The 20,846-nt window shown below is 41.6% G+C and overlaps 6 non-coding genes and 14 pseudogenes across 6 annotated transcripts; all 20 read right to left on the bottom strand.

Annotated features, from left to right (window-relative positions):
* Window positions 1–8,112: 8,112 nt before the first annotated feature.
* On the bottom strand, window positions 8,113–8,227 carry LOC136734571 (U5 spliceosomal RNA). The gene has a single exon (XR_010810547.1). It is a non-coding gene; the product is annotated as a U5 spliceosomal RNA (small nuclear RNA).
* A 6,445-nt stretch (window positions 8,228–14,672) lies between these two features.
* On the bottom strand, window positions 14,673–14,791 carry LOC136734518 (uncharacterized; annotated as a pseudogene).
* Window positions 14,792–15,005: 214 nt separating this feature from the next.
* On the bottom strand, window positions 15,006–15,124 carry LOC136734908 (uncharacterized; annotated as a pseudogene).
* A 214-nt stretch (window positions 15,125–15,338) lies between these two features.
* LOC136735080 (uncharacterized) lies at window positions 15,339–15,457 on the bottom strand (annotated as a pseudogene).
* A 216-nt stretch (window positions 15,458–15,673) lies between these two features.
* LOC136735006 (uncharacterized) lies at window positions 15,674–15,792 on the bottom strand (annotated as a pseudogene).
* A 216-nt stretch (window positions 15,793–16,008) lies between these two features.
* LOC136735079 (uncharacterized) lies at window positions 16,009–16,127 on the bottom strand (annotated as a pseudogene).
* A 215-nt stretch (window positions 16,128–16,342) lies between these two features.
* Window positions 16,343–16,461, bottom strand: LOC136734900 (uncharacterized; annotated as a pseudogene).
* Window positions 16,462–16,678: 217 nt separating this feature from the next.
* On the bottom strand, window positions 16,679–16,797 carry LOC136734759 (uncharacterized; annotated as a pseudogene).
* A 225-nt stretch (window positions 16,798–17,022) lies between these two features.
* On the bottom strand, window positions 17,023–17,141 carry LOC136734619 (5S ribosomal RNA). The gene has a single exon (XR_010810595.1). It is a non-coding gene; the product is annotated as a 5S ribosomal RNA (ribosomal RNA).
* Window positions 17,142–17,357: 216 nt separating this feature from the next.
* LOC136734712 (uncharacterized) lies at window positions 17,358–17,476 on the bottom strand (annotated as a pseudogene).
* A 225-nt stretch (window positions 17,477–17,701) lies between these two features.
* On the bottom strand, window positions 17,702–17,820 carry LOC136734620 (5S ribosomal RNA). The gene has a single exon (XR_010810596.1). It is a non-coding gene; the product is annotated as a 5S ribosomal RNA (ribosomal RNA).
* Window positions 17,821–18,035: 215 nt separating this feature from the next.
* Window positions 18,036–18,154, bottom strand: LOC136734854 (uncharacterized; annotated as a pseudogene).
* A 220-nt stretch (window positions 18,155–18,374) lies between these two features.
* On the bottom strand, window positions 18,375–18,493 carry LOC136734713 (uncharacterized; annotated as a pseudogene).
* A 225-nt stretch (window positions 18,494–18,718) lies between these two features.
* Window positions 18,719–18,837, bottom strand: LOC136734621 (5S ribosomal RNA). The gene has a single exon (XR_010810597.1). It is a non-coding gene; the product is annotated as a 5S ribosomal RNA (ribosomal RNA).
* Window positions 18,838–19,052: 215 nt separating this feature from the next.
* Window positions 19,053–19,171, bottom strand: LOC136734998 (uncharacterized; annotated as a pseudogene).
* Window positions 19,172–19,391: 220 nt separating this feature from the next.
* Window positions 19,392–19,510, bottom strand: LOC136734682 (5S ribosomal RNA). The gene has a single exon (XR_010810658.1). It is a non-coding gene; the product is annotated as a 5S ribosomal RNA (ribosomal RNA).
* Window positions 19,511–19,725: 215 nt separating this feature from the next.
* Window positions 19,726–19,844, bottom strand: LOC136734549 (uncharacterized; annotated as a pseudogene).
* A 216-nt stretch (window positions 19,845–20,060) lies between these two features.
* LOC136734868 (uncharacterized) lies at window positions 20,061–20,178 on the bottom strand (annotated as a pseudogene).
* A 220-nt stretch (window positions 20,179–20,398) lies between these two features.
* Window positions 20,399–20,517, bottom strand: LOC136734910 (5S ribosomal RNA). The gene has a single exon (XR_010810705.1). It is a non-coding gene; the product is annotated as a 5S ribosomal RNA (ribosomal RNA).
* Window positions 20,518–20,726: 209 nt separating this feature from the next.
* LOC136734721 (uncharacterized) lies at window positions 20,727–20,845 on the bottom strand (annotated as a pseudogene).
* Window position 20,846: the final 1 nt, after the last annotated feature.

Consider the following 20,846-nt stretch of genomic DNA (forward strand, 5'->3'; position numbering starts at 1 on the left):
AACAAAAGAGGTTATAAACACATTGACTACAATACCAGTTAGTAAGATGAAGGTGAGTCTCTTGTTAGTATTATTAGTCAGACATTAAATAACTACGCAGGTTAGTATTTATGTCAGGTAACTTCTCGTTATATATATATATCAGTCTCATTAACGTTTAGGTGGAGAGAAAGATCCTATCATTACTTGTTACCACAATTTCCCTTAACTGATTATTATTCAATGATTAAGGATAGGCAGGGCCACCTATAATCTGGTGTCTATTAACTTGTGTCAATTTCAGACTAAACAGTTAAACAGGAATGAGAAGATATTTCTCGGCGTTGACAGATTTTATTTCTAAAATTATCAACAAAACAGTTTAATGCAACACACATTTATATTTAAGAAAACTAAATGATATTACACATTCTAGAGTTATGAATCACAGATTAACATTTCTAATTGATTTCTCAAATGTCATGAATCATGAACTCCAAACTGTTAAACTTATCTGAACTTCGTCGCAGAGAGGCCTCTCTGCCTTCGGGCTCAGATAACAGCACACGGCACGAGGTCCGTGTGGTTTGGAACAAAGGCAGTCCGGTTCGGCTTTGTCCAAGAACTTCCACTCAGTCGATGCACCTGGAAGTTGGGGTTTCGCGAAAGTAGAGTCGTTTCCAAACAGATTTTCCACTGGTTTGAAGGCTCCAAGGTTGTGCACAAAATCTTCTTTGTAAGCAGGTTTCCACCGTAGTTACTTGAAGACAAAGTCTTTGAGGAAAGCAGGGCCCTGTTTGTTCCAAGGGTCAAGTTTCTTAAAACTCAAATAGCTATTTAAATGACTGACACTTTCGTATTCAGTCGACTTAGTCATTTGTCCAGCTGTAAAACTCCACTGATCAGGTGGGCACAGGTGGGCAGCGCAGTCTGTAAAGTTCTTTATTTAATAAAGTCCTTTAAAAGAATTCTTTGTACGGCTCAATCTCCTTCTCCCAGTTTAACTCTTCTGTTGCCGGCAAAGACTTGGTTGGTTTCTGGTTCCGGTTCGGGCAACAGAGCTACAGGTTGAGCTGTGGCAGCGAGTTACTGGTTCAGGTGAGAGAGAGAGAGAAAGAAAGGCCGTGTTTGTCCTTTATAGTCTATCAGATCAATAGGTGATTGGTTCCTGAGTTCTTGAGATTGGATTTCGGTTTCAGCCCCCAGTGTCCTATTGGAGGGGGGCTTGATTTATGACTGATGTCAATCCATGCCATCTTTTGGAAATGCCGGTTGGCCCGGGTTCGTAGCTCTATGTCGGGATTTCGGCTCTCATCCACTTCAAAGAGTTTTTATTTCCTACAGGCCCCCTTCCCCAGACATCTCACAGCAGGGATTCCAAGCTATTTGGCCCATTCTTGGTGCCATCTTCCCAAGACTGTCACTTTGATGTAAACCAGTTCACATGCTGATGAGTTAAGGAAATCTGATAAATTTGGGGGGGAGAGGTCTTCTTTAGATCAGTGCTTCAGCTCAGAGCTAAAATGCTCTTATCAGAATACACCCAACATAACGCTACACTGGTTAATTCTGTTCTGGGAAAACCACAATCCTGCAGGTTTAATAAGTCTCTCTACACATCAGTCCCTGAGTACCTTCAACCAATGGTCATTTTGACCAATTAAGCCCAAGAATTGAGTCAATTAAGTTGTCATGGACTACCCAGTGAAGACGTGAACTCACGACTAGGTCACACTGTGAGCTCACCAGAGCAGACATTACACTGAGCTCACTGTGAGCTCACTTAGCGCTTTTCCAGCGACATGGAGCCGGAGCTGCTGCTCGGCCTGGGATCCAGCTGATCTTTTTTGAACCGGCCCGCTTTTCCACCGGTTTTGACGTCACTGGATGTGGGCGTTCCCAAGCATGGAGTAGAAGTGGAGAAACACAGCAATAGTAATCAGCACCGAGGCGACTGCGTCTTTAAACCCCATTTAACATCACAATCAAACTCATTCCGCGTCTATGGCAAATCGTAACCCTAATGTTACAAATGTTCCCTAAACACCTATTTTGCAGGATCAATAAAAAATTATTAGGATTTTTTAAACTTTTACTGACACACATAGTTAATAGCAATGTGTTATAACTTTACCGAAAATAATAATCTGTATATCTTTAATTGTTTAGACGTTATTAAGATATAATGCATCTTTCACATAGGGAACATTTGTAACATGTTAGGAAAAACAAACAAATGATTTGAAAATATTCATAATTACAGCATACAATTTGTCAGGCTTCATAACAATGGTATTTATAACATACTCTGTAAAAATCAAGCAAATAGCATTTGTGGTTCACGAGACAAAATATATATATATAATCAAAGCTATCAGACTATAGCAGCCGGTGTATGAAGACACATACGATTATACAGCATTATTTGGCAGCTTCGCAAGACCTAATTTGAAACGTTGTTGGTAAGTTAGATAATTAGTGGGGACCCTCTATTTGCAGTTCTTCCCCTCCATAATTGCTAAAATAAAGTTTTACTGACATTTTATTGACCCTACCACTGCATAGGGCACATCTGTAACATGAACGCTACTGAATGGCACATACATTGAAAACTACGGAGAACTGAGACAAATCCACTTTACACTTCATAAATAATCTTAAAACGTTTCCAACCAAGGCAACACCCACTTGAAATACGTTCATTCTCATTTTTGGTAAACAAAAAGAGAGATTGTTACATATGTTCCCTATGATGCATCTACAGAGAGAGAGAGACAGACAGACACTAACACTCTCTCTCTCTCTCTCTCTCTCTCTCTCTCTCAGCTGGGAGTGTGTGGGAGGGGTCTGCAGTGAGCGGGAGTGCTGCTGAGAGCTCTGTCCTTTGGCTGCGTTTTTTTGTTGCTTTACTTTTTTCAGTTTGTTTATTTTGTCTTCTGTTTTCAGTGCTTTTCTTATTGTGGGGGAACAGGGGAGGGGAGGGGGGAGTACCGGTAGTTCTTCCCGGGTCGGGGGGTCGGACCCCCTGAATGCGTCTTTTGAAAAATTGACCCGACGCCATGGAGTCAAGATCGCTCCGGTGCAGTTCTGCCCCCTAGAGCAGTGTGTGTTAGCGGTTGGGGAGGTAGCAGGGTGTGAAAATATCAAGTCTGCTGCCATTGTTATCTTCTTAAAAACCACTGATCTGCTCAATCAGCTAGTGGCTAATGGCACAGTGTTAGACGACACTTTCACCCCGGTGTTGCCGCTCGCTGCTCCTGCCCGGAAGGTAACGCTGTCTAACGTCCCTCCGTTCATCCGCACCGGCTCGGGCAGCTGATGTCCGGCATTAAGAGGGTCCCGCTGGGCTGCAAAGCCCCGCAACTGAAACACGTCGTGTCCTTCCGAAGGCAGCTGTATATGATCCTCAATAACATCAATGAGGATCTTAATGTCTCCGAAGTTGGATCTCTCTTGCTGCCACCACCACGAAGATTGCTCTTTAGTAATGTTGGAAAGTCAAAGACAGCAACCGTCAGGGTTCTTGCATATGACGTATTCGTGCTGCACCTCTCTGCAAGGATCCAGGACAGTTTGTCAATGTAAACTCCAGTGCCTGGGAACTTTTCCACCTAAAAGACAATGGTAAATAAAAAACAAGTTTATCCCCAAACTATTCTTATATTATGTTAAGTGGAATACATTATCAGTAAGGCTGTGATTTTGTTACAGAAATGTGTTATTAAAGACCACAGTATGTCTAAATTCTAAGTTTATTAATTTACAGACATAATAAAGTCAGTGAATCTGTGACACCCATAATTCAATTACATTCTTATTATTAACTTTAACTATGAATATAACTGATAATGTAGCATCATTAGATTGTTTACAACCAATATTTGTTTTCAATATATATATTTTTACCTTGTCTTTGTAATATTGTAGACCAAGAGTGTTATACCTGTTTTGGTGATTCTTTGTCAGATTCAGAACAATTTGCTGTGGGGCTGTCAGAACCACTTGATGGTGACACACTTTTGTCTTCATTGCTGATAAATGTGGCTTTTGTTACAATTTTTTTCAGATTGTCCAAAAGGTCTGGAATCTCTGGAGAAAAAAACCTTAGTATTAAATGATAATCATTTCTAGTAATATATTTAATACAAAGTGAAAACAAAACCATCAATGCCTGCAATTATACTTGAGAGACTTGCTCTATGTTATTGGCAAACTGACCTTTTTGTGGGTCATTAACATTAGCTACGAAAAAAATAAAAGAGATAAAATACAACAATTACCAGGTCTAATGTAATGCATATAGTAATTAATGTAGGATTATGAAGTTATGTTGAAAAACTTTATTTAATAATCAGTATTATTAAACTATTAGACAGTGCACATTAAGAGTCTGTATTGTGGTTCTAGATTACTTCAGTATGATCAACTATAATACATTACTCTGGAATCTAAATTACTGAAGAATAACATTTATCAAGGTAAGGAATTATTTGCTATAAATAAAAAAACTTACCATCAACCATACGGTTTCGAAGACATTGGTTTTCATTTTTAAGTCTTGTGTTTTCCTTTTCGAGCTGCTTAACGTTTTGCTGTAGCTCAACTTCACTGGACTCTTTAAATGTCTGTAGAATATGACGGGATCTAATTCTTGAAGCTCCATCGGTTTTCTTTCTTATTCTGTGCTGTATTCAGAGAGGAAAAGAGTTTAAAATGAAAATATATATATATATATGAATATGATTAAAAAAAAACAATCCTGCAATACATTTATTTAATATTTGCAGTAATTATCTCACCGGTAACTGTGGTTCATCAAGGTCACTATCATCTGAAATTTGAAGTTTTTTGTTTGGTTTAGGTACTCTCTTCATTTTAGGACAGGGCATTTTTGTTAGGTCATTAAGTTTTCTTCTTAGTTCGCCTTCTTTTCCTAAAATAAAAATAAAATAAATAAAACCCTGCATTATGTCCACAGATATTTGGGGATTATATTTATTTGTCATAAAAATACTGTGCTTTGACCATACAAATTAAGATGAACAGCCAACACTGAATCAAAACTGAAGTTAAATTATATCTGGTTTAATTTATTTTGTGATTTGGGGGATTTTATTGTAAAGCACAACACACAATAAATCGTTCTTACAAATGCCAGTCAAGTATGACGAGTTTTTAGCGCCCTCACCACCACCTACCATGTTATAAGAGTATGTTAGAAGTACAACACATTAATAACTTAAACATTCATTTCAAATATACTGTGATTGTATATATCAAATAGCATGTAAAGACTTTAATGTTTTTTTTTTTTAAATAAACATTGTTACCAGTCATAATGATCTGCGCTTCATGGACAGGCCATCCACCTTTTGGAGGTTTGTTCGTGTCTCTCCACTCTGCTCTGAAGTTTCGAGTCGTCTCTTCGTCATCATCAGCAATGCTGAATAAATCAAAATTGCGAAAGCAAGCAGTGGGAATCACGCTGTAAGAGTCTTTGTCGACCCCGCTTTCCCACTTCACCAACGCGTGCATCACCGCCATACTACCTTCACCTTCTCGTCCGTTTTTTCTGCGCGTTTTTCCCCCGACAAGTCACGGCACAAAAAACAGTCCCGCTCTGCATTCTGGTACTTGGCGTTCTTAATAACACCGGCAGGGTGTAATCGCATAGACCACTCGAGTATAAAGTACTACATATCCCATCTGTTACAGTTTTTTTTCTTCTTCTGAAACTGCAAGCGCACTACATAAAGTTTGGCAAATGAAGAAATTTGGATGATGAGTTTACAATCTTATAAACAGTATTTAAGTAAACCTAGATATGCAATTCCAAAAAGAACAGCATCGAGATGGAGAAACAGGATACAAAAATAATAATACAATGTTTATACTTTTTGTATTTTAATTACAGTATGTAATTATTGCCTTTTGATTTACATTTACAGAAAAAGAACGGCGGCAAACGTGGACTACCCAACAAGAAGCAACAAAGTTACTAAAATATCAGATTCTCAGGTAAGCTTCATGCAGCCATACATGTATAATTATAAAATCAATCCAAAAAATAGACCTTGTTTACCCTACAACTGATTTGAGTGTTAATTCTATTTAAGATATAAAAAAATATTTTGTTTTCTGAACTAATAATCTGTGAACATTCTATTATCTCTATAATTTTAATTAATACATTTATTTTATTATTGGTGGAACATTATATTTTTCAGCTCAGATGATTTCACGTACCATCAATTTTTCTGTTAATAAATGTGCAAAAACAAATCAGATGGATAGGCCCCTACATATGAACATTAAGTTAAAGGCCTAGAGTGAGTGTTCTTCACTTCCAGTCATGGCGGGCCACAATCCAGCTCTTTGTAACTCATCAACAACCAAAGACCTGGGAAAAGGGTTAAATGGCTTCAGTTAAGCCAATTAGGTAATTAAGAGCTCAACTGGAAAAAAAACAGCAGGCATAGGGGTACTTTAGGACCACAGTCACTGATATAACCTACAATGTTGTTGTAATGAAAATCAGCAGACAGTGGGCCTCCTCCAGGACTAAGGTTGAGAAGCACTGGTCTTGAAGACCACAATAACAATCGACCTCAAGGGCTAGGGATATTCGAGGTGATGCTAAACCAGTCCTGAATGTTTAAATATAATGTTATTTTCTTGTAGTGTGCCGTTGCTGTTAATGCAACCAGTTATATTGAGCCATCAAATACAGAAGCTGACGAAAGACATCAACATGTAAATTTAGTTGTAAATTTAAAGTGTGTGTGAAAAGTATTTTGTATATGGAGATTAACCCATAGTTTCACAGATAAATTGTGGACCAGTGATATTCAGGATCTTCAAAACAAGTCCTGAATGCTCAAACTTAACACTTCTTTTTTTAGAGTGTCGTTGCTGTCAATCCAGCCAGTGATGTGGAGCCATCAGATACAGAAGCTGATGAAAAACAACATGTAAATTTCCTAAATTAATATGGTGCATCAAAATACTTATTTAGCACTTTCAACTGTTTCTTTGTGATTCCTAAAATTACTTTACAGGCTGGGGCTGGGGGAAGACACTGCGCCCGCCTGGAGAAGCCTGTACAAGCCCCCCTCAATAAGAGAGCTGGCAATCTGCAGTGGAGGGTGTTACACACCATTATTGCTGTCAATTCTTTTATTACTGTTCTTAACCCTGCTGTGTCCGACGCCTGCCCATTCTGTGCTCAGAGAGAGACCGTGTTTCACTGTTTCAGCACTTGCTCTCGGTTGTCACCCATTTTTAGTCTTTTAACTCGTCTTTTTACTGATCTTAACCTGATTTTTAACACAAAGGTTTTTATTTTAGGGGCGCGATACACCAGAAGGACCAAACATGTGGACCAGCTGGTAAACTTCTTGCTGGGCCAGGCTAAAATGGCCGTCTATAAGACTAGGAAGAACAGAGTGTGTGGGGAGGGCAGTGAGGATGCAGTGAGAGTGTTTGCCATGCTGGTCAAGTGCAGAGTCAGACTAGAGTTTAACTATTACAGGCTGATGAATGATTTGGAGAGTTTTGAACAGGTCTGGTGTATTAATGATGCCCTTTGTGAATTGTATGACGGGGAGTTGGTTTTTATTATGTAATTCATTTATAGGGTTTAGTATTTGATGGTTGTTTTGTTGTGTGTATTGGGTTGCTTTCTTTAAAAGTGTACAGATCAGTGGCGGAGTTAATGCTTGTTGGGGGGAGACAAACAAAGGGGAACACTATTTTTTATTTATTTATTTATTTTCTTTTGTATGAATTATTGCGTGTTGCAAACAGGCAATGAAGTCTGATAAAAGTCAAAAAGTCTCTCTCTCTCTCACACACACACACACAGCCAGCAAGACACACAGAGCCAGCCAGCTCAGCGATGACATCACAAACATCTCTCTCAGGTGACTCCTATGACATCACAGAGCACGTACATTCCGTTGCTTGCCGTCTGTCAACCACTCAGTCACTGCCAGCCAGACTGGCTGGCTGACTGGATGGTGGGGCTGCTTGCTGCTGCTGCGTACCTTAGCAAGCTTATTTGCTTGACCGGCCTTCCTCCTCCGCCCACATGCCCACCTATGTCCGATCTGCTGTTCACCTGGATCACAGCTCCGCCCCAACAAGGCAGAGCCTCCCAAGAATGGTACAAACTCACCCACGATCCCCTCCACGGAAAGCTATAGCAAAAGGCAAAAGCATTATACGTAATGAAGAGGAACCCGAGTCCAAGACGCATCCGACCAGCCATACATATTTGTGTGTATTAAAGATCACATTTTATTACATTTAGATTTTCTGTACTTTATTACATCTTTTTGTGATTTTTAAATGTATTGTTTCTTTTCCTTATATATGTATGTATGTATGTATGTATGTGTTTGTGTGTCTCTGTGTGAAAGTGAGTGTGTGTGTGTCTGTCTCTGTGTTTGTGTGTCTGTCTCTGTGTGAAAGTGAGTGTGTGTGCGTGTGTGTGGGTGTGACAGTGTGTATGAGTGTCTGTCTGTCATGTAACTCGCACATCTGTGAGGGCACCATTTTTGCAGAAAGAGATGTACACATTTTGGAGCAACATATGCTGCCATCCAGACATCGTCTTTTCCAGGGACGTCCCTGCATTTTTCAGCAGGATAACGCCAAACCACATTCTGCCCAGATTTCAAGCGCATGGTTGCATAGGCAGAGAGTGCGGGTGCTAGCATGGCCTGCCTGCAGTCCTGACCTGTCTCCGAATTGAGAATGTGTGGCGCACTATGAAGTGCAAATTAAGACAACGAAGGCCCTGTGCAGTTGCGCAGCTGAGGAAATGCATAATGGATGAATGGGGGGAAATCCCACTTGCTAAACTTAACCAAGTGGTGTCTTCAGTGCCCAAGTGCTTAATAAGTGTTATTAAAAGAAAAGGTGATGTTACATAGTGGTAAACAGTCGACTGTCCCAACTTTCTTGGTTTCTTTTCACTGCTAATGAGATGCTGTAGAGTGAGTTAGTTATATTGCTTTCAGGAGCTCTAATCGTATTGATGAGTTCATGCAGCATTTGTAATTGAATTTCAAAAAGAAATCCTTGCTGTCTGGCCTGTGTGTATGAGATGTACTCTGTCAATCTTTGGCTAACAACTGAAACATTGGTAGAACAGAAATGGCAACATAAAAAAGAAAAGTACATTTTAAAAGAGCACATTAAATAGGATGAATATACAGTTTTTTACAATCACTTTGTCACTAATTTCAGAACCTTGATGTCATTTTTCAAAACTCTAGACACAAAACTCAAAACGGTCATCACTTGTAACACAGGCTGTCCAATGTTCAAAACATTGCATTGTGCATTCATATCTTTAAAGAAACCTTGCACTTGCAGACTTGTTGGTTCAAATAATTCATTTATCATGAAATACCATAGTAACATTTATTTAGATCACCCACACAGAAGATACCGATAGTTTCACTGTGTAGTTGTTCGTACAATCATTAAATATTGTAGTACAAAATATGTGATACATGTTTCATTATGGTACTACACATAAATACATCACTGTAAAAGGACTAGTAGAGAGAATACTACAGACACAGTGGAATCATTGAACAAAATCTGAAATGTATTGATGCAATACAATCAAATCACACCATAGGTTTCTTTGAATCCATGCAACAATAATTAGCTACAAAAAAGAACAAAACTACAGTAAAATGTCAACTGCAGTGTTCCTCACCTGGCTTAGTGTAAAACAAAGGATTGATTACTGTACTTCTGAATTTCCATCAGCCCTGTGTTCAGGTTCAGGTTCTCACAACCATTTTTCACAAGAGGCATCTTGAAACTGAACATACCTGAACATACTCAGTCATCAGCTGCTTCACTCTGTCTGCATTTCTTTCAAAAGGCACACTATACTCTGTGCTACACATTGGTATGCAGTATACAGTCATTTGACAATTGAGAGTAGCCTAATGTTTAGTGCATGCTGAAGACTTGCCGCTTCTCAGTACGGAAATTTCTGATGATTGAGGCCACAGTTGATCCTGAGTTGATTCTGAGGTTTGATTGAATCATTGTAGCTGCCTCAGTCATGGTCATGCCATGATTTACAACATGCTCTACAACTATTTCTCGGATTTCACTGGACACTATTTGCTGTTGCTGCCGCTGTCTGGTCCGTGGCCTTGTCCTCTACCACGTTCCCCCAACACCTCTCAAATGAGGCCCATGGCTGCCTCTCTGGTGAGGCCTAAGCCCTCCTCTATGACGAGGCCCACGACCACCTCTCAGAAGGGGTGCATGTCCCCTTCCATTCCTTTGACCACCACGTCTTCCTCCTCCCACTGCTTGACCTCTATTGTGACCTGGATGACTTGCCGGCTCCATGTTATCACTGTGTTGCTGGGGTGGATAGCACTCATTTCACTCGATACTCGTACCACAATGTGAAATCAATCATCAATAACCAGTTGGCAGTATTGGAAAAGCAATTACAAGGGCCTGCATACATACAGTAATGTCAAATCTGATGTGGAAGAACAATCATCTTCAACCAGGTTGGAGCGTTAGTTGCAATGCCTTTAATACACGCAGCGTGGAGAGGAACAGTGACTCAAGTAGATCCCAAAGTCGCTCTGCCTTCATTTTAACAGTCAGAGCTTTTATACACAAAAATCAAAGAGCTGGTTATAATCAGAAAGTCATTACTATGTTATCTTAAAAGTTAGCTAAGCAGAATTTATATCATTATAGGACAGAGTTCATAGATCAACACATGGATTAGGGAGCAGGCACTTCAATCATACTGTTTGACATTGTCTCCAAGATTCTCATCGTAAATAACAAACAGAAATCAAACTACCTTCTGGCCTGACCTTCTAGCTTGACCTTATCTTTCTTAAGTATACAAGAGAGAAAAACAGGTATTAGAGAAAAATTTTCTAACTTTCCTTCCACACTGCAAACATGGTGTGGAAAAGTGCTACATGATGATGAATGATGATGAAATATTACATCCATAGATAATGTAGTCCAACTGGTTCATGCTCCTCGTTTATTGATGTCAATGGATCTCATTATCCTGAAACTTTCATGATCGAAACATGGAATATTGTTTGTCAGTTTCCATAAAATTATGCATTAAGAGTAATGCAACAGTCACTTATCATTTTGAGCAGCTGTATCAATTGATAGTTAGATCTTTGTAATGAAATGAATAGACAGTGATCTCAGATGTAATGTGTGAATTGCATTTTGAAATGGTAATACTTTGATGTTAAGTTGTGTCATTTTAGTTCAATGAACAAATGATCTGAGGTTGATGTGTATTGTATCCAAGCAATTGTAAAAAAGTGTTAGAGTTTTGAAAATGTGCATTTTGATCATCGGGTGTGAGTTTAGTGTCTAGAGTTTTGAAAAATGACATCAAGGTTCTGAAATGAGTGCCAAAGTGATTGTAAAAAAGTGTAATATCAGGGGACAGTGGATATTAGTGATCTGGCCTTCCGTGGCCTCTGTATTAATGTAACAGGTCACATTGTATGTGTACACTGATACTTGATAGTATAATATAGTACAAGTAAAAAACATACATAGGTATCATAGAAGTATTTTGCAGAAATGATTATGGATAGTTATCAAAATGGAGAGGAAATGCTAAATCCAGTCTCCCCAGGCTGAGCTTCTATTGCTGCACCTGCTGGCCCCACTATATGGATAGAGCCACACCAAGTACAAGAGTCTCCCCATTGCTATTTATATCTCCCTATCCAGTCTTCTTAGGGTCAGGGTGGGGTGCCTATTCCCCTGCATGCTTTGAAACCTATAGCACCTGGGACGCACACTTGGGATCCGGTTCCTCTGCCCCTCACATACACATGAGGAATCCCAGGTGCTCAATACGTCATACTGTCTCTTTCATCTCATGTGTAAACTATGGACAAATACATGACTAAACGTGTTTAGTTGCTTTTCCCAGAATGCTTTGCGCCACGATATGCAAATAACGGGGACTATGATTGGCTCCCTGACATTACCCACACTGCGACTGATGCTACCCATTTCACTACCCAACAAAGACCCATAATATGCGTGTGTCTGTCTGTCTGTCTGTCAAAGTATGTGTGTGTGTGTCTGTGTGTGTCTGTGTCTGTCTGTCTGTGTGTGAAAGTGTGTGTGTGTCTGTCTGTCTGTCTGTCATGTAACTTGCACATCTGTGAGGGCACCACTAATGCAGAAAGAGATGTACACATATTGTTTATTTTCCATATATATGTATGTATGTATGTATGCATGTCCAATTGCTTTGACAATACAAATGAATTGAATTGAGAGGGAGAGAGAGAGAGTAAGAGAGAGAGAGACAGACAGACAGACAGACAGACAGAGAGACACACACACACACACACACACACACACACACACAGAGAGCCAGCCAGCCAGCTCAGCGATGACATGACGAGCCTCTCTCAGCTTACTGCTATGACATCACAGAGCACGTACATTCCGTTTAACAAATCGTTAAACAAAAAAGGTTATAAACACATTGACTACAATACCGGTTAGTAAGACGAAGGTGAGTCTCTCGTTAGTATTATTAGTCAGACATTAAATAACTACGCAGGTTAGTATTTATGTCAGGTAACTTCTCGTTATATATATATCAGTCTCATTTACGTTTAGGTGCCGAGAAAGATCCTATTTGTTACCACAATTTCCCTTAACTGATTATTATTCAATGATTAAGGATAGGCAGGGCCACCAATAATCTAATGTCTATTAACTTGTGTCAATTTCAGACTAAACAGTTAAACAGGAATGAGAAGATATTTCTCGGCGTTGACAGATTTTATTTCTAAAATTATCAACAAAACAGTTTAATGCAACTCACATTTATATTTAAGAAAACTAAATGATATTACACATTCTAGAGTTATGAATCACAGATTAACATTTCTAATTGATTTCTCAAATGTCATGAATCACAAACTCCAAACTGTTAAACTTATGTGAACTTCGTCGCAGAGAGGCCTCTCTGGCTTCGGGCTCAGATAACAGCACACGGCACGAGGTCCGTGTGGTTTGGAACAAAGGCAGTCCGGTTCGGCTTTGTCCAAGAACTTCCACTCAGTCGATGCACCTGGAAGTTGGGGTTTCGCGAATGTAGAGTCTTTTCCAAACAGATTTTCCATTGGTTTGAAGGCTCCAAGGTTGTGCACAAAATCTTCTTTGTAAGCATGGTTCCACCGTAGTTACTTGAAGACGAAGTCTTTGAGGAAAGCAGGGCCCTGTTTGTTCCAAGGGTCAAGTTTCTTAAGACTCAAATAGCTATTTAAGTGACTGACACTTTCGTATTCAGTCGACTTAGTCAATTGTCCAGCTGTAAAACTCCACTGATCAGGTGGGTCTGTGAAGTTATTTATTTAATAAAGTCCTTTAAAATAATTCTTCGCTCAATCTCCTTCTCCCAGTTTAACTCTTCTGTTGCCGGCAAAGACTTGGTTGGTTTCTGATTCCGGTTCTGGCAACAGAGCTACAGGTTGAGCTGTGGCAGCGAGTTTCTGGTTCAGGTGAGAGAGAGAGAGAGAGAAAGACTGTCCGCTGTTCCTTATAGTCTGTCAGATCAGTAGGTGATTGGTCCCTGAGTTCTTGAGATTGGATTTCGGTTTCAGCCCCTAGTGTCCTATTGGAGGGAGGCTTTATTTATGACTGATGTCAATCCATGCCATCTTTTGGAAATGCCGGTTGGCCTGGGTTCGTAGCTCTATGTCGGGATTTCGGCTCTCATCCACTTCAAAGAGTTTTTATCACCTACAGGCCCCTTTCTCCAGACATCTCATAGCAGAATTCCAAACTATTTGGCCTCTTCTCGGTGCCATCCTCCCCAAAACTGTCACTTTGATGCAAACCAGTTCCAAGCTGATGAGCTAAGGAAATCTGATAACTTTGGGGGGGGAGAGGTCTTCTTTAGATCAGTGCTTCAGCTCAGAGCCCAAATGCTCTTACCCAAATACACCCAACATAACGCTACATATGTATGTATGTATGTATATATGTGTAGAAGGAAAATTAGAAATTATTTTCTTACACCTGTTTTTCTCTCTTGTATACTTAAGAAAGATACGGTCAAGCTAGAAGGTCAGCCCAGAAGATAGTTGGATTTCTGTTTGTTATTTACGATGAGAACCTTGGAGACATTGTCAAACGGTATGACCTACGTGCCTGTTCCCTAAAACCATGTGTTGACCTATGAACTCTGTTCTATAATGATATATGTTCTGCTTAGTTAGCCTTTAAGATAACATTATAATGACTTTCTAGCATGTATGGATGTATGTATGTATGTATATATATATATATATATATATATATATATGTATGTATGTATGTCCAATTGCTTTGACAATACAAATGAATTGAATTGAGAGGAAGAGAGAGAGAGAGAGAGAGAGAGAAAGAGAGAGAGAGAGACAGACAGACAGACAGACAGCTCAGCGATGACATCACGAGCCTCTCTCAGCTGACTGCTATGACATCACAGAGCACGTACATTCCGTTGCTTGTCGTCTGTCAACCACTCAGTCACTGCTAGCCAGACTGTCCCTAAGACAAAGTGTACAATACTTCAATTATATCTCCTCCAGACAGAAAGAGAGTATTAAGAGCTACGATAAAGTTACCCAGGAGACGTAAAAAGCTTGCAGAACCAGGTATTTCCAGGAGGTCCCACATTCAAGTAATGACCAGGCCCTGCCCCGTTTAGCTTCCGAGATCTGACGAGATGGGGCGCGTTCAGGACGGTGTGGTTGCAAGCCAAGAGGCCTGGCTGTATGATGTCTCTTAAAGGCTGGAGGGTATTGATGGAACTTCCAGCAAAAAAAAAAAAAAAAGAAAAACGGAGGGAAAAATATCAGTGCAGCAAAGGGTGTTGAAAGTAGCCCGGTACGTGTACAATTCTTCAATTATATCTCCTCCAGACAGAAAGAGAGTATTAAGAGCTACGATGAAGTTACACAGGATACGTAAAAAGCTTGCATCACCTGGTATTTCCAGGAGGTCACCCATCCAAGTACTAACCAGGCCCTGGCCCGTTTAGTTTCCAAGGTCTGACGAGTTCGGGCGCGTTCAGGACGGTGTGGCCGCAAGCCAAGAGGCCTGGCTGCATGATGTCTCTAAATGGCTGGAGGGTATTGACAGAACTTCCAGCAAAAAAAAATGAAAAAAGAAAAATGGAGGGAAAAATATCAGTGCAGCAAAGGGTGTTAAAAGTAGCCGGGTACGTGTACAATACTTCAATTATATCTCCTCCAGACAGAAAGAGAGTATAAAGAGCTACGATGAAGTTACCCAGGAGACGTAAAAGCTTGCAGCACCAGGTTTTTCTAGGAGGTCTCACATTCAAGTACTGACCAGGTCCTGCCCCGTTTAGCTTCCGAGATCTGATGAGTTCGGGCGCGTTCAGGACAATGTGTCCGCATGCCAAGAGGCCTGGCTGCATGATGTCTCTTAAAGGCTGGAGGGTATTGACAGAATTTCCAGCAAAATAAAAAAGAAAAAAGAAAAATGGAGGGAAAAATACCACTGCAGCAAAGGGTGTTGAAAGTAGCCGGGTACGTGTACAATTCTTCAATTATATCTCCTCCAGACAGAAAAAGAGAATGAAGAGCTATGATAAAGTTACCCAGGAGACGTAAAAATCTTGCAGCACCAGGTATTTCCACGAGTTCTCACATTCAAGTACTGACCAGGCCCTGCCCCGTTTAGCTTCCGAGATCTGATGAGATCGGGCGCATTCAGGACAATGTGTCCGCATGCGAAGAGGCCTGGCTGCATGATGTCTCTTAAAGGCTGGAGGATATTGACGGAACTTCCAGCAAAATAATGAAGAAAAAAGAAAAATGGAGGGAAAAATATCAGTGCAGCAAAGGGTGTTGAAAGTAACCAGGTACGTGTACAACACTTCAATTATATCTCCTCCAGACTGAAAGAGAGTATCAAGAGCTACGATAAAGTTACCCAGCAGACGTAAAAAGCTGGCAGCACCTGGTATTTCCAGGAGATCTCCCATCCAAGTACTGACCAGGTCCTGCCCCGTTTCGTTTCCGAGATCTGACGAGATCGGGCGCGTTCAGGTCTGTGTGTCCGCAAGCCGAGATGCCTGGTTGCATGATGTCTCTTAAAGGCTGGCGGATATTGATGGAACTTCCAGAAAAAATAAAAAATAAAAATAAAAATGGCGGGAAAAATATCAGTGCAGCAAAGGGTGTTGAAAGTAGCCGGGTACGTGTACAATTCTTCAATTATATCTCCTCCAGACAGAAATAGAGTATTAAGAGCTACGATGAAGTTACCCAGGAGACGAAAAAGCTTGCAGCACCTGGTATTTCCAGGAGGTCACCCATCCAAGTACTGACGAGGCCCTGCACCGTTTAGCTTCCGAGATCTGATGAGATCGACCGCGTTCAGGACGGTGTGGCCGCAAGCCAAGCAGCCTGGCTGCATGATGTCTCTTAAAGGCTGGAGGGTATTGACGGAACTTCCAGCAAAAAAAAAAAAGAAAAAAGAAAAATGGAGGGAAAAATATCTGTGCAGTAAAGGGTGTTGAAAGTAGCCGGGTACGTGTACAATTCTTCAATTATATCTCCTGGAGACAGAAAGAGAGTATTAAGAGCTACGATGAAGTTACCCAGGAGACGTAAAAAGCTTGCAGCACCTGGTATTTCTAGGAGGTCTCCCATCCAAGTACTGACCAGGCCCTGGCCCGTTTAGCTTCTGAGATCTGACGAGATCGGGCGCATTCAGGACGGTGTGGCCACAAGCCGAAAGGCCTGGCTGCATGATGTCTCTTAAAGGTTGGCGGGTATTGACGGAACTTCCAGCAAAAAAAAAAAAGAAAAAAAGAAAAAAGAAAAATGGATGGAAAAATATCAGTGCAGCAAAGGGTGTTGACAGTAGCTGGATACGTGTACAATACTTCAATTATATCTCCTCCAGACAGAGAGAGAGTATTAAGAGCTACGATGAAGTTACCCAGGAGACGTAAAAAGCTTGCAGCACCTGGTATTTCTAGGAGGTCTCCCATCCAAGTACTGACCAGGTCCTGCCCCGTTTAGCTTCCGAGATCTGACGAGATCGGGCGCATTCAGGACGGTGTGGCCGCAAGCCAAGAGGCCTGGCTGCATGATGTCTCTTAAAGGTTGGCGGGTATTGACGGAACTGCCAGCAAAAAAAAAAAAAAAAAAGAAAAATGGATGGAAAAATATCAGTGCAGCAAAGGGTGTTGAAAGTAGCCGGGTACGTGTACAATTCTTCAATTATATCTCCTGGAGACAGAAAGAGAGTATTAAGAGCTACGATGAAGTTACCCAGGAGACGTAAAAAGCTTGCAGCACCTGGTATTTCTAGGAGGTCTCCCATCCAAGTACTGACCAGGCCCTGCCCCGTTAAGCTTCCGAGATCTGACGAGATCGGGCGCATTCAGGACGGTGTGGCCACAAGCCGAAAGGCCTGGCTGCATGATGTCTCTTAAAGGTTGGCGGGTATTGACGGAACTTCCAGCAAAAAAAAAAAAGAAAAAAAGAAAAAAGAAAAATGGATGGAAAAATATCAGTGCAGCAAAGGGTGTTGACAGTAGCTGGATACGTGTACAATACTTCAATTATATCTCCTCCAGACAGAGAGAGAGTATTAAGAGCTACGATGAAGTTACCCAGGAGACGTAAAAAGCTTGCAGCACCTGGTATTTCTAGGAGGTCTCCCATCCAAGTACTGACCAGGTCCTGCCCCGTTTAGCTTCCGAGATCTGACGAGATCGGGCGCATTCAGGACGGTGTGGCCGCAAGCCGAGAGGCCTGGCTGCATGATGTCTCTTAAAGGTTGGCGGGTATTGACGGAACTTCCAGCAAAAAAAAAAAAAAAAAAGAAAAATGGATGGAAAAATATCAGTGCAGCAAAGGGTGTTGACAGTAGCTGGGTACGTGTACAATACTTCAATTATATCTCCTCCAGACAGATAGAGAGTATTAAGAGCTACGATAAAGTTACCCAGAAGACGTAAAAGCTTGCAGCACCAGGTATTTCCAGGAGGTCTCACATTCATGTACTGACCAGGTCCTGCCCCGTTTAGCTTCCGAGATCTGACGAGATCGGGCGCGTTCAGGATGGTGTGGCCGCAAGCCGAGATGCATGGCTGCATGATGTCTCTTAAAGGCTGGCGGGTATTGACGGAATTTCCAGCAAAAAAAAAAAAAAAAAAAATAGAAAAATGGAGGGAAAAATATCAGTGCAGGAAAGGGTGTTGAAAGTAGCTGGATACGTGTACAATACTTCAATTATATCTCCTCCAGACAGAGAGAGAGTATTAAGAGCTACGATGAAGTTACCCAGGAGACGTAAAAAGCTTGCAGCACCTGGTATTTCTAGGAGGTCTCCCATCCAAGTACTGACCAGGCCCTGCCCCGTTAAGCTTCCGAGATCTGACGAGATCGGGCGCATTCAGGACGGTGTGGCCACAAGCCGAAAGGCCTGGCTGCATGATGTCTCTTAAAGGTTGGCGGGTATTGACGGAACTTCCAGCAAAAAAAAAAAAGAAAAAAAGAAAAAAGAAAAATGGATGGAAAAATATCAGTGCAGCAAAGGGTGTTGACAGTAGCTGGATACGTGTACAATACTTCAATTATATCTCCTCCAGACAGAGAGAGAGTATTAAGAGCTACGATGAAGTTACCCAGGAGACGTAAAAAGCTTGCAGCACCTGGTATTTCTAGGAGGTCTCCCATCCAAGTACTGACCAGGTCCTGCCCCGTTTAGCTTCCGAGATCTGACGAGATCGGGCGCATTCAGGACGGTGTGGCCGCAAGCCAAGAGGCCTGGCTGCATGATGTCTCTTAAAGGTTGGCGGGTATTGACGGAACTTCCAGCAAAAAAAAAAAAAAAAAAGAAAAATGGATGGAAAAATATCAGTGCAGCAAAGGGTGTTGACAGTAGCTGGGTACGTGTACAATACTTCAATTATATCTCCTCCAGACAGATAGAGAGTAATAAGAGCTACGATAAAGTTACCCAGAAGACGTAAAAGCTTGCAGCACCAGGTATTTCCAGGAGGTCTCACATTCATGTACTGACCAGGTCCTGCCCCGTTTAGCTTCCGAGATCTGACGAGATCGGGCGCGTTCAGGATTGTGTGGCCGCAAGCCGAGATGCATGGCTGCATGATGTCTCTTAAAGGCTGGCGGGTATTGACGGAATTTCCAGCAAAAAAAAAAAAAAAAAAAATAGAAAAATGGAGGGAAAAATATCAGTGCAGGAAAGGGTGTTGAAAGTAGTTGGATACGTGTACAATACTTCAATTATATCTCCTCCAGACAGAGAGAGAGTATTAAGAGCTACGATGAAGTTACCCAGGAGACGTAAAAAGCTTGCAGCACCTGGTATTTCTAGGAGGTCTCCCATCCAAGTACTGACCAGGTCCTGCCCCGTTTAGCTTCCGAGATCTGACGAGATCAGGCGCATTCAGGACGGTGTGGCCGCAAGCCGAGAGGCCTGGCTGCATGATGTCTCTTAAAGGTTGGCGGGTATTGACGGAACTTCCAGCAAAAAAAAAAAAAAAAAAGAAAAATGGATGGAAAAATATCAGTGCAGCAAATGGTGTTGACAGTAGCTGGGTACGTGTACAATACTTCAATTGTATCTCCTCCAGACAGATAGAGAGTATTAAGAGCTACGATAAAGTTACCCAGGAGACGTAAAAGCTTGCAGCACCTGGTATTTCCAGGAGGTCTCACATTCAAGTACTGACCAGGTCCTGCCCCGTTTAGCTTCCGAGATCTGACGATATCATGCGCGTTCAGGACGGTGTTGCCGAAAGCCGAGAGGCCCGGCTGCATGATGTCTCTTTAAGGCTTACGGGTATTGACGGAACTTCCAGCAAAAAAAAAAAGAAAAAAGAAAAATGGAGTGAAAAATATCAGTGCAGCAAAGGGTTTTGAAAGTAGCCGGGTACGTGTACAATTCTTCAATAATATCTCCTACAGACTGACAGAGAGTATTAAGAGCTATGATGAAGTTACCCAGGAGACGTAAAAAGCTAGCAGCACCTGGTATTTCCAGGAGGTCAGCCATCCAAGTACTGACCAGGCCCTGCCCCGTTAGCTTCCGAGATCTGACGAGATCGGGCGCGCTCAGGACGGTGTGGCCGCAAGCCAAGAGGCCTGGCTGCATGATGTCTCTTAAAGGCTGGCGGGTATTGACGGAACTTCCAGCAAAAAAAAAAAAAAAAAAAAATGGAAAATGGAGGGAAAAATATCAGTGCAGCAAAGGCTGTTGAAAATAGCCGGGTACGTGTACAATACTTCAATTATATCTCCTCCAGACAGATAGAGAGTATTAAGAGCTACGATGAAGTTTCCCAGGAGACGTAAAAAGCTTGCAGCACCAGGTATTTCCAGGAGGTCTCCCATCCAAGTACTGACCAGGCCCTGCCCCGTTTAGCTTCCGAGATCTGACGAGATCGGGCGTGTTCAGGACGGTGTGGCCGCAAGCCAAGAGGCCTGGCTGCATGATGTCTCTTAAAGGCTGGCGGGTATTGACGAACTGCCAGCAAAAAAAAAAAAGAAAAATAGAGGGAAAAATACCAGTGCAGCAAAGGGTGTTGAAAGTAGCCGGGTACGTGTACAATTCTTCAATTATATCTCCTCCAGACAGAAAGAGAGTATTAAGAGCTACGATGAAGTTACCCAGGAGACGTAAAAAGCTTGCAGCACCTGGCATTTCCAGGAGGTCACCCATCCAAGTACTGACCAGGCCCTGCCCCGTTTAAATTCCAAGATCTGATGAGATCGGGGGCGTTCAGGACGGTGTGGCTGCAAGCC

The sequence above is a fragment of the Amia ocellicauda genome, unplaced genomic scaffold (assembly GCF_036373705.1).
Source record: "Amia ocellicauda isolate fAmiCal2 unplaced genomic scaffold, fAmiCal2.hap1 HAP1_SCAFFOLD_40, whole genome shotgun sequence".
NCBI lineage: Eukaryota > Metazoa > Chordata > Actinopteri > Amiiformes > Amiidae > Amia > Amia ocellicauda.